Source organism: Bos indicus, chromosome 3 (assembly GCF_029378745.1).
Source record: "Bos indicus isolate NIAB-ARS_2022 breed Sahiwal x Tharparkar chromosome 3, NIAB-ARS_B.indTharparkar_mat_pri_1.0, whole genome shotgun sequence".
Classification (NCBI taxonomy): Eukaryota; Metazoa; Chordata; class Mammalia; order Artiodactyla; family Bovidae; genus Bos; species Bos indicus.
In genome coordinates this window covers 118,686,912-118,699,607 of record NC_091762.1, presented here as the reverse complement: position 1 = coordinate 118,699,607, position 12,696 = coordinate 118,686,912, and the positions used below count along the sequence as shown (strand labels likewise).

Here is a 12,696-nt window from a genome sequence, read left to right as displayed (position 1 = left end):
GTGTGTGACATTTCATTGTATACGCAGATCACAGTGTATCTGTTGTCTGTTGACGACACCTGGGTGGTTTCAGGCTGGGGCTTTTACACGCAATCCTCCCACGCATTCTTTTGATAAGGTGTGCGTGAGCCCAGTGTTCGGATTTCCTGTGCCAGGTTACGCTCTGAGAGACCTACTGGCTGCCCACTGGCCAGCGCATGGCACTCTGGCTCCTTTTTTGTTTTGGCCACTGCGACACATCTCATATTTCCACAAGTACTGAATTTGCTGAGCATCCTGTCGTATATTTATCAAACAGCTAGATGTCCCCTTTGCTGAAGTGGCTGTTTAAGTCTTCTGCTCGTTTAAGAGACTCGATTGTCTTTATTTTTCCTACTGACTCGTCGTTGTTTTCATAGGCGAGAGATGAATCCTTTGTTGATTGTTTCCTTGGCTGTTTTCTCTTAAGGCTGTGGGTTGCTTCTTCACTTTCTTAATGATGCTCTTTGATGAACAGATGTTCTTAATTTTCACATTGTCCAGCGACTGGTCATTTTATTTATGCCTGCTCGAGTGCAGTGGAAAGAGCCTGTTATTTCCTGTTGTAGTTGTTCAGTAGCTAAGTCATGTCCGACTCTTTATGACCGCATGGACTGCAGCACACCAGGCTTCCCTGTCCGTCACCGTCTCCTGGAGTTTGCTCAGATTCATGTCCATTGAGTTGCTGATGCCATCCAAACATCTCATCCTCTGTCGTCCCCATCTCCTCCTGCCTTCAATCTTTCCCACCTTCAGGACCTTTTCCAGTTGAGTCTGCTCTTCGTATCAGGTGGCCAAAGGATTGGAGCTTCATCTTCAGCATCAGTCCTTCCGGTGAATATTCAGGGTTGATTTCCTTTAGGATGGACTGGTGGATCTTGCAGTCTATTGTTTTCTAGAAGTGTCATTTTACCAAATGGATCTGTGGTCTACCTATAATTGATTTTTTAAGAAAATAGGACGTGCAGTAATGACCGAGGGCTGGTTTTCCCGTTAGGATGTTCCGTTGGCCCATCAGCTTGTTAAAAGCTGCATCCTTCCCCCACTGCTCCATGTTGCCACCGTGTCCGCAGTCACGGTCACACACGTGGGTCTGTTCCTGGGCTTTATCTGTGTGTCAGTGAACACAGAGTAACTAATGGGGCTTTATGATTGCTTCTAACAGCTGGCATTGTGTGTCCTCCAGCTTTTTTGAATCATTTTAAAGACTGTCTTGGTTCTTCTTGGCCCACTGCCTTTCCATATGAATTTTAAAATCAGCTTTTCAATTTCAACAGAATACCTACTGGGATCTCAATTGGCATTTCACTGGTTTGTGTATAAAATCAGTTTGTTTTAATCTTCCAATCCGTGGATATGATACATCTTTATGTTTGGGTCTTCTTTAATTATTTCAGTCACATTTTTTGTTTTGTATTCCACGGGGCAGAGTTCTTTCACATTGTCTATTAGATTTGCTTCGAGATATTTTATGGGCTGCCTTTAAAAAATTGTTCCGTTTGTTTGTATTTAGAAATACAGTTAGTTTTTGTGTAGCCACTGTGTCTCTAGACAGCTTTCAGAGTTGGCTTATTATTATTCTAGTTTATCTGTAGATTCTTTGGGATATTAATGTATACTGTTTGTGAATAGTAGATGTTTTATTTTTTTGTTGCCAAGTTTTAAACTTTTTATGTATTTTTCTTGCTTTAGTGAATTGTCTAGGGCCTTCAATCAAATGTTAAACAGAATTAGTGGTAGTGAACATCTATGTCTTGTTTGAATATCAAGGGAAATACTTTCAACATTTCATCGTTAGGTTTTCTGTAACAGTCTTAATCAGACCAATGCAGTTCTCTTCTGTCCTTATTAGTTGAATTTTCTCATGAGTCAGTGTTAAAATACTAGGTTGAACCACATGGCATGCAGATGTTTGATCTTTTTCAGTCTACGAAAATGACACTTTGATTTGGTTGGACTTAATACATTATAGGGCTTCCCAAGTGGCTCAGTGGTCAAGAGCCCACCTGCTAATGCAGGAGATGTGGGTTCCATTCCTGGGTCGGGAAGATCCCCTGGAGAAGGAAATGGCAACCCACTCCAGTATTCTTGCCTGAGAAATCTCAGGGACAGAGGAGCCTGGCGAGCTGCAGTCCAAGGGGTCGAAAAGAGTCAGAAGTGACTTAGGGCTAAACAACAACGACAAACAACAATATATTACATTTTGCTCTGCATCTGTTAATTGTATGATTCCCCCCCTTTGTTTCATTAATGTGATGAATTTTCTTGAATACTTTCTGTTAACCAGCCTTACCTTTCGTAGTAAGTCTGACTTGATTATAATATATTATCCTTCTTTTATCTGAATTCATTTTGCTTCTATTTTGCTTAATTTTTTTCATCTAAATTCATGAGTGAAATTGGTTTGTGGTTTTCTCTCCTTGAAATGTCTTTGTTCAATTTTAATATGAAGTTTATACTGGCCTCTTAAAATGGAATGAGATTATCCTCTTTTTCTATTCCTAGAGTTGACAGAATTTTTTTTAAAAGTCAGATGGTAAATATTGTGTGGAACATATATGGTTTCCATTGCATATTTTTCTTCCTTTTTTTTTTTTTTTTTAAAAAAAACAGGCACTTAAACTTGTAAAAATCAGTCTCACTTGTACAAAGTGAGGCCACAGATTGATACGGCCTTGGGCCATAGTTGTCAGATCTTCAATGGATTAGAGTTTATCTAAGGTTGTGTTGTTACTTCTTTTTTAAATATTTGGAAGAATTCATTGGTGAACCCATGTTGTAGTTTTCTTAAGGATGATTTCTAAATTATACCCTCAACTGATGTAGGACTCTTCAAAGTTTCTAGTTTTCTTGTGTCAGTTTTGATGTGTTTAGTTTTTCTCAGAATTTTTTTCTTTCTGTCTAAAATTTCAAATGTACTGGTGTAGGTTTTTAAATACCCTTGTGTTATCTGTGTGGTGTCTGTAGGATTTATCCTGATGTCTCTTTCATTCACATCGCTTGTTCATTCTTTCTCTTTTTTTTCTCCACTGGACTTTCTGGGACAGTTGTTTTAATATTTGCAAACAACCAGGTTTGATTTTCTTCATTCTATTAGATATTCTTTTAAAAAATCAATTTCTGATCTTATTGCTAGTATTTCCTTTTATTATCTGGATTTACTATTTTTTTTTCAGTAATTGAGACAAATATTTACGTCATTGAATTTATTCCCAGATTTTCTTCTTTCATAATGCATGCTCTTAAAGCAGTAATTTTCACCTATATTTGACTTTTCTGGATCACATAGGTATTTTAATGTCATTTTCATTGTGATTCAGTTTAGAATAATAGCTAATTTCCTTTTTGATTTCTTCTTTGACTCATGGGTTATTTTATTTCTTTATTTCAGCCTTTTGTGCGTTTCTTAGTATTTTGCTTTTGTTACTGATTTCTACTTTAATTTCATTATGGTCACTGAATTCTTATTTACTTTCAGCTTTTAAAAACTTTTTGTATTTTCCTTTATCATGATATAGTCAATTTTATAGATTTTTATATTTATTTGAAGAGAATAATTGAGATTCGTCAATTCTGCGTGTGTCTATTGAGTCAAATATGTTAATCAGCATGCTCAGATCTTCTGTTACTTTCCTGATTTTTGTGGTCTGCTTTTTCTGTCAGTTACTGAGAAGGATACTTTAAAGTTCCTCGTTGTGATTGTGAGTTGGTGTTCATTCTTTTGCTGTTGTTCTTGTTCAGTTGCTAATTCCGTTCGACTCTTTGTGACTCCATGGACTGCAGCACGCCAGGCTTCCCTGTCCATCACCATCTCCCGGAGCTTGCTCAAACTCATGTCCATTGAGTCAGTGATGCCATCCAACCATCTCATCCTCTGTTGCCCCCTTCTCCTCCCGACTTCAGTCTTTCCCAGCATCAGGGGCTTTTCCAATGAGTCAGCTAATATGTAAGCATCCCATCGAAGAGACGCGCATGAACCCTCCGCATGGGCAGGCTCTGAAGGCGTTTTACTTCCCAGGGTCTGCTCCTCACCCTCCGCGTGGAACCTGGTATGTCAGCAAATGCCTCTTGGGGGAAATGGGCTCAAACCGTGCCCTCCTCTCCCTTTCTTTCTCTTTCCTGTCTTGGCCCCTCAAGTCTGCCTTGGTAGCTCTCTGACTCCAAAGCCTTCATGATACACATGTACGTTTTTATGTTAACCGCTGTACTGCAGGGCTGGCCCGACGTGGGCTAGTTGGCCGGAGCCGAAGTGGAAGGTGCCACGTAGTGAGTGGAAGGGTTCCCGGGTGACTGTCCCGGCGTGCCCTGACCTTTCTGTTCCAGTGAAGTAACTGCCCGGCACACTTTATAGTGGACCGAAGTGTACCTGCGGCCCGGGGCTGCTCTCGCAGCACTTCTGCTCGGGTGTTTTACGAGGTGATTGATGTCACACCTTATAAACGTCCAGTCCCCAGATCTGAGTGCAGCGCACACTTGGCTAGCGCCTTCCTGCCAGCCTGCCTCCCCCGCCTCCTCCCCTTGCTTTTAACTTACTTTTTTTTTTTTTCCCCCCAGAGTGAATAAAGAATTCATTCCAGATTTAGCTTGAGAATTATTTTGTAGGACATTGCCTGTCATGCCTGTAGTGGGGATGGTTTCTGCACTGGGCAGGGTGGAGCTCACACAGCCCTGGCCACGTTTGCATTGTGTGTTGAGAAGGGGGTGGGGTCGGGTAGTAAAGGGTCCCTCAGCTCCTTCCTCCTCTGAGATTCCATGGTTCTCACGTTCAAGTGGCAGCCAAGGCTGGCAAGGTTGGAAGTAAGCCACAGGTCAGCAAATAGCGACTTGGGGATTTTTATACTTAGGGGCAGCATTGTGAGACAGCATCTCTTTCATGGCTTCTGGTTTTTTGTGTATGCAGGGGAGGCTGTGGGTGGAAACTACTTTCCCCATTAAAATTCGCTTTTTCTGTTTTCTAACACATGCATTGCATATAATGTGGTTACCTTATAAATACCATGTTTGGTTTTTTAGAAGTATATTTTCTTCCTGTAGTTGCTAATCTAGACCTTTTGAAAATAAATATAATTTTGTTGTTGCTGTTCTGTCAGTAATTTTGCTGTTGTTCAGTTGCTCAGTCATGTCCGACTCTTTGTGACCCGACCCCATGGACTGCAGCACGCCAGGCCTCCCTGTCCATCACCAACTCCAGTTGTTTACGCAAACTCACGTCCATTGAGTCGGTGATGCCATCCAACCATCTCATCCTCTGTCGTCTCCTTCTCTTAGCCTCAGCCTTTCCCAGCATCAGAGTCTGTTCTTCACATCAGGTGGCCAGAGTATTGGAGCTTCAGCTTCAACGCATAATTTTACTTACAGATGGTTGAATTACAGATTGCTAGTTTTCAGGATATGGAGAAGGCAATGGCACCCCACTCCAGTACTCTTGCCTGGAAAATCCCATGGACGGAGGAGCCTGGTAGGCTGCAGTCCATGGGGTCGCTAAGAGTTGGACACAGCTGAGTGACTTCCCTTTCGCTTTTCACTTTCATGCATTGGAGAAGGAAATGGCAACCAACTCCAGTGTTCTTGCCTGGAGAATCCCAGGGATGGGGGAGCCTGGTGGGCTGCAGTCCATGGGGTCACACAGAGTCGGACACGACTGAAGCGACTTAGCAGCAGCAGCAGTGTTCAGGAAACCAGCGCTTCCCTCCCTGCAGGAGGTGAGGCTTTATGACCAGGAGACCACCTCAGCACTGCAGTCAGTTACTTTGTTTTTCTGGAATGCACGTCCTGCCTAGAGATAACCAAGCCTGAGGGTTGGCTGACCTGGGAGCCCCGGCTCCTCCCTGGGGTCAGCGGAGATCCGCACCTTCTTGGTGGCAGGGAGCAGCCTCTCCGAGGGCCGGGGCCCCGACAGGCCTGCTTGGCCACATGCCTTGTGGTGGGCTGCTGCAGCCCTGCCTGCCCTGCTGAGTGCTGAGGCCTGCGTTCAGGCAGCTGATGGGGCCCGGTGCTTCTCGTCCAGAGACCCAGGCAGGACATGCCGCTGCTGCTGGCCTGGCGGCTCCTGCTCTTGCACAGGACTCCCCCTCCCTGGCCTTTTGAGGTGCCTTGGTCCAGGTCACCACGACGCCACAACCAGGCTCCCCCGTATGGTCGGGGAGGTGCTGAAACCAGCATCTGTGTTGGCGAGTGAAGTGCCATTGTGACACGGTGCAGGGGCTTCCCTGGGGGGTGGCAGCTGGTGGGTCGTCAGTTCGGGGAGGGGGAGGCTTGGCAGTGGCGTGGCCTCCCTGTCCCTTCTCACTGTGCCCCCTGCAGCTGGAAGGATGGGGTGCTCGTGATGGGCCTGGGGAGCCGCCCTCGGGCGCTCACAACCTCCTCCTCCGAGCTCCCCGGCACTGTCTGAGTGCCCTCTAGAAGCGGGCTGCAGGGCTCCCACCCTGGCCCCCCCGGGAACCGGTGACCGTCCCTCTGGGCTCGGCTTCTGAGAACTGAGGTCACATGGAGAGGCTAGTCCTGGGGGCTGCCCTGAGGGCTGGCGGGGTGGGCGGGGCCAGGGGGCGGGGTGGGCGGGGCCAGCATGTGGCCTGGCCCGGCTGCGCCCAGAGTGGCAGCTGCCGTGCTTGTCACGAGGCCCTGGCCCAGCCCCAAGCGTCTGGCACGTCTCACGTTCATCACCCTGGTCAGGCTCAGGCCCTTTTGATAAACATAAACACCCCGTGTCTTTTCGTGTTTGAAACTTGAGAACCGCTGACATCATTTTTGAAAGCAGATTCCAGCGAGGGTGTTTGCACACGTCTGCCCATCGGCCTCCCCTCCCCCCGGCCAAGACCAACTGCCGGCCTGGTCCAGACGGTCCCACCTGCTGCTGCCCGGGCACAGGCGGCACAGAGTGGGGCTGCCAGCGAGGGGGGGGTCCCCGGCAGGCAGGGGGCAGGCGCGCGAGGCCAGCGGACGGGTGGGGGACTGTGTGACCTTGTTCCCCGCTCCCTCCGGCGCACGACTCTCAGGCCTGCTGCCCTGAGACCATGGACCGGCACCAAACGTCTGTGTTTTCACGTTTTTCTCCTTGGTAATTAGTGATTGCAAAGTTTAAAGGCCAGCTCTTGAGGAAGGCATTTTGCCATCATAAAAGATGGGGGGCACGCATTGCCCCAGCAGGAGAACCTGCCTGCAGGTCTGCCCAGCCCGCCGTGGTCCCCCAGGACCTTCTGGAGTCTCCTGGGCCCCAGGAGGGCTGGCAGAGGCCCTGGCTTCCGTCTGGGGAGAAGCGGCCCGCAGAGGGCAGGGCGAGCCGTGAGGCTGGACTCCGCACCCGGTTCTGGGCCTCGCTCTCCCGGCCTGGGAGCTCTGCCCACGCTCGGCCCTGTGGCCTGTGGGCCCCGGGCGTGCTGCCGCTCCCTGGCAGCCCGGGGCCTGGAGGGAGAGCTCCGCTTACACTCTCAGCCCGTCAGGCGGGCCGTGGCCGCCGAGTGGTCTCTTAAAAAGAATTCCTCCTCCCCCAGTGGATTTCTGGCATGCGGCGTCGGGGCGCTCTCGCGTCAGTCAGTCGTCATAAGCCCTCCGTTGTCCGGATCAGACATAAACAGCCTGCCCAGCCCCGCCGTTCCTGACTCCCGGCCAGCTCGGCAGCCCTGGGAGAGCCAGCAGGGGCGGCCGGGGGAAGGCGCCCAGCGCCTCTGTGTGCGGCCAGGCCCTTCCTCCGAGGGCCCGAGCTCCCCGGACGGTCACTGGGATGGGGCTGGCAGAGACATGCCTTCTGTACTGAAGTGTGCATTTCTTCCCCCGGCCTCCCGGGTCAGTGACACCATGTCTTCACTGTCAGGAATGTTTGCCTCCCCCCAGTGGGTCGTCTGTGCATGAGGTTTCAGTCTCATTTTGGCCTCTGGGAAGCCCTCACCCTTCAGACCCTAAGCCTGTGTAGCCTCCTGTAAAACTCCTCTGATGCTTTACATCAGCACGTGCCATCTTCTGCGAGTCCCTGGGCTGAGTCCCATCCCGAAATTCTCTCTGTGGAAGGTTTTCCACCGAGGCGCCCTGGCAGTGCTCCCCCCATGTCATCAGAAAGGGCTGGAAACCAAATGACACGCCATCCCCAAAGCCCCAGTTTACAAGGGAGAGGGCCCGGGCCTGCGTCATGGTTCCTCCAGGGTGACTCGGAGACAGAGCCTGGGCCTCCAGTGTTTCCGTGGGTCATTCGGGCAGTTGGCATGGTGTAACTGAGCCCGGCTGCAGGTGAGTCCTGCAGAAATCCTGGCCTCCAGGACGTCTTCAAGGAGCTTGCCTTCCTAACCAGCGTGGCGAGGGGTCCAGGGGGATGGGCCTGGGGGAGTGGGCTTGCTTTCACCTTCAGGAGGAGGAGCGATGGGCCATCTGGGCCCCTGACTGGAGGGTGTGCAGGCAAGCCCTAAGAAGGTGGTACCGGCCACCTGGGCGGCCTGTGGGATGCTTGCTAGCAGGTGCAGGAGGTGTGGGCAGAGTGTGGCCATTCCCTTGGGCTTGGCCAGTGGGTCTGCAGGCTTGCTCCAATTTCCAGGCGCCCGCAGGGCCCAGAATGCTCCCTGGGGTCCTGTGTCCAGGCCCTGTGTCCTGATTCCAGTCCTGTGAAACAGGCACAGGTTTTTAGGGAGAAGAGCAGCCACTGGGCCAAGTCCACGCCAGCCAGAGGCTGAATCCAGTTGTCCGGCCACAGGGCCCTCCGTCTCTGCGTGTTGCGGCCTGTACTGAGGCCGGAGCAAGGACCGCACTTTCCAGGAGCACCCGTGAGTGAGCAGCAGAGACCAGGTGTACAAGATGCTGACTTCCCTGCCGGGCTGATGAGAGGACCGCCCTGTACTGGGTGGGCAGCGGAGGCCAGTCTTGCCGCCTGCGCCTCGGGGCTCCACACTGTGGCCAAAAGCAGGATCTGGAAGCTAGTGCGCCTTCTGCTGCGGGGGGCAGGGCCCCTCTCCTCCTCTGCTGTGCCCCCCATCACCCCGGAAGGAGCCTCCGAGAGCATCAGCTCAGCCACGGGGCTGGGCGCTGCCCCCCTGGGACACTGGTGGGCCGGCCCGCGCTTCCTTGCGGCTCCGCACATCAGAGACTCGCAGACACTTGCGCAGGAAGCCCGTTGGTTCATCGTTGGGGCTGAAGCCTGGCAGTGGGTGCAGCTGCGAGGAGCTGCAGCTGAGGGCTGTGGTCGCCTTGTTCTCTGCATCTTGTGTGGGGGCCTCTGGTTTGTGTCTCTTCGGGAACCTGGCCAGGCGTGTTCCTGGAGAGATGCTGACCCGCCCCAGGTGGCCGCCGCGGTGGAGGCAGGGGCCGCTGGCTTGGGCGGTGCTCAGCAGGAGGGCCAGGGAGCTCTTGAGAAAAATCACCGGGCTCTAAAGAGCCACCTGTTTCCTTTTCCCAACCAGCCCCTCTCTGTGTTCATCCTTCCATCCTCAAGTTTTTTCCGTATCAGTTAATAAAATGACTCCTCATTCTCTTGATGCTTGGCTGTTATCTCAGTCCCTTTACCAACACGTATGCCAGTTTCTTTGTTTGCTGTGCTTTTTTAATTGTGGTGAAATATAAATAACACTGACGATCTGAACCGTCTTTAAGTGTTGTACCTTCAGAGCGTCATCATCAGTACCATCTATTTCCAGAACGTTTTCCTCATCCCACACAGAAGCCCTTTCCCTGTAAGGATTAGCTCCGTTCCTCTCTGCTGTTAGCTCCTGGTTTGCTTTTCTGTCCTGTGAGCCTGTCTCTTCTGGAGGGAGGTCTCATACAGGTGGAATCATAGATGTTTATCCTTCTGTGTCTGGCGTTTTCGGCGGTCATCCGTGTTGCACGATGCATGGTGACGCCCCACTGTGCACAGCTCGCACTTTGTGTACCCATTCACCACTGAGGGACCCCTGGGCTGTCTCCACTCGTTGGCCGTTGTGAACAGCGCTTCTGGGAACACTGCTTCTGCATCTTCGGGGAAGATACCTAGGAATAGAACCGCCGGGTCACACGGGGATTCTGTTTTTAACTTGTGAAAACGACTGAACGGTTGGTTCCCCACAGTGACAGTGCCGTTCTGCATTCTCTTTGGCGATACCAGAGGGTTCCAGTTTGTCCATATTTCCCCCACATTTGTTATTTTCCTTCTTAGTTTGTTTGCTTGTTTGTTGATGATAACCTTCTGCTGGTGTGAAGAGGTGTCTGAGTGTGGTTTTAATTTGCGCTGCCCCGATGTCTAATAGACTGAACATCTCTTCCCGTGCTTGTCGGCCATGTGCGTCTCTCCTTCAGACAAATGTTTATTCAAGTCCTTTGTTCATTTTTGAATTGAGTGGTTTGTATTTTGTTGTGGAATTGGAGGGGTTTTCCATATATTCTGGATTTATGCTCTGCAAATGGTTCCGCCTATTCTATGGGTTGTCTTTTTACTCCATAATGCCTGTCCTCTGATGTGCAGACATTTTAATTTTGATGAAGTCCAGTCTATTTATTTATTTTCTTTTGTTCCTCATCCTTTTGGGGTCGTAACGAAGCTCCGACTGCTGACTCTAACGTCGTGAAGGTTCCCCTCTGTTTTCTTCTAAGAGTGTTCTGGTCTTGGTTCTTATATTTCGGTCCTTGATCTGTTTTGAGTTCAGTTTTGCACATGGGGTGGAGTCGGGGTCCAGCTGCGTTGTCTTTGGGTATCCCTTTGTTTCAGCATCACTGGTTGAAGAGGACATGGCTTGTTTAAAGGTTTTGTTTGGAAGCATTCAGAGCTACAATCTCAGATCAGTATAGATCTTGCTTTTTGTAAAAACCTGATTAAATAACTGATTTATCTTTGGCTGCTCTGGGTCTTCATTGCTGCTCTTGGGCTTTCTCCAGTTGCAGCGGCCGGGGTTTCTCTGTGTCGCGGTGCAGGGGGCTTCTCATTGCCGTCACTTCTCTTGTTGGGGAGGGTGGGCCCCAGAGCCCATGGGCCGCAGGGGTTGTGGCACAGGGCTCAGTTGCTCCGTAGCACGTGGGATCTTCCCGGACCAGGGGACGGAACCCCTGGACCAGCAGGGACGTCCTGGATGTTGCTTTTCCTAAACAGAGATGTGGGCTCCACAGTCACGGTTTCTCCTTCTCTGGCTCCAGTCCCTGCCACTGTGTCCCCGAATCCACACCTCCCTTACCCTCCCCCACTCAGGTGCCCCCCTCTCCAGAGATGCTCCAGGGATGCAGAGTTTGAGGGCGGCGGGCTCAACTATACAGGGGACAGAGCAGGCGGAGTTCAGCCGAGGTTCACGGTTGACGCCCCCTCTTAATCATAGCCTCATGGGATTAGGGCCCTGCCGGCCACACCCTCATGATTTTCTGCCCAGGGATCCAGGACATGATGTGCACGCTGGCGATGTCCAGCACCTTGGGGGCACACACACACCCCCAGCCTCGCCCAGGGCTCACCAGGAGCACGCACACAGAGCCGTGGGCTTCATGGAGAGCTTCATTTATGCAGGACTTATTTATTTTGTTTTAATGGGTTTCAGCGTTGCTGTTCTCATATTTAATCGACACTATTTAGAGACCCAAGTTGCTATGTCCTCTTGGCTCCCGGTTTTCTTCTTTTCCCAACTCTCCGAGACCACGCAGAGCAGCCTCTCTGTTCACGCTGGTGATTTGCAGCAGGGCTGGCTCTCTTGTCGGGTGCCTCCGGGCTGTGTTTCTTTCCGCCAGCTGTGGTTACATTTTGGCCTTTGCTTGTCCTAGTTGGGTTTGCAATTCAGGTTCTCTGAACACTTTCTGTTTGAAAATATTCCTCAGATGCCAGAAGTTTCCCCTTGTTATACTACAGCTGTTTCTTTTTCTTTTTTAAAAGCTGCCATCCAGTTTCACACTTTCAATTATCTTAATCCTTGGCCTTTGAAGAGTTATATCAGACTTCCTCAGTGCTTAATAAATGCACACCATTGTGTATGTATCCTGGTCCAGATAGACATTTTGTAACTTACATTATAGAGGGCGCTACAGAAGCTGTATTTCATTCTGAAATTGTTAGCGTTTCTTACAAGTGAAACATTTTAAGAGCAATGCACAGTTCTTACCTTTTTTTATTTTTAGTGAGTTTTACCTTTTATCTTTTGTTTGGTTTTTTTTTGTTTGTTTGTTTGTTTTTGGAGTGAGCCATTTTTAAAGTTTTTGTTAAATTTGTTACAGCATTGCTTCTGTTTTATTCTTTGGGATTTTCGTGGAAGCATGTGGAATCTTAGCTTCCTGACCAGGGATCGAACCTGCACTGCCTTCATTGGACGGCGGGGTCTCAACCACTAGACTGCCAGAGAAATCCCTAAACTGAATTTTTGTGCCACTTCCCCCTGCTCGGAAGTGGGTGTTTCTTCCTGCACAGGCCCTGTGGGTTTGTGCCCTGGCTGTCCCTGGGCACAGCCCTCCCTGGCCCTGGGCCCGAGCTGCCGTCCTTCAGATGCTCCCCTCAGCCCTGTGGGACCTTCCTCCCCCTCCAGGCCCGGCTGGGGACGAGCTGGAGGCAGAGGCGTGGCTGCAGGCCTCCCCCGTCCTTTTGCGCCATCCGTTGTGTTGCTAGGCTGTGTGTTCTTGGAAAGTGGAGGCTGACCTTTGTGACTCTGTAGGCCTGCCCGGCACCCAGCAGATAGGCTCCACAGAGCAGCCTCACCAGGAGTTGGCCAGATTTACTGGATGGCTTTTGTTTTCATGAGAGCAGTTTATTTCGTAAAT

The 12,696-nt window shown here is 50.3% G+C and overlaps 1 protein-coding gene across 9 annotated transcripts in view; it reads left to right on the top strand.

The window, feature by feature from the left end:
- The window catches only part of HDAC4 (histone deacetylase 4), a 298,724-nt gene that overhangs the window by 66,417 nt on the left and 219,611 nt on the right, over positions 1-12,696 (top strand). The gene's annotated exons all lie outside the window — the stretch shown is intronic.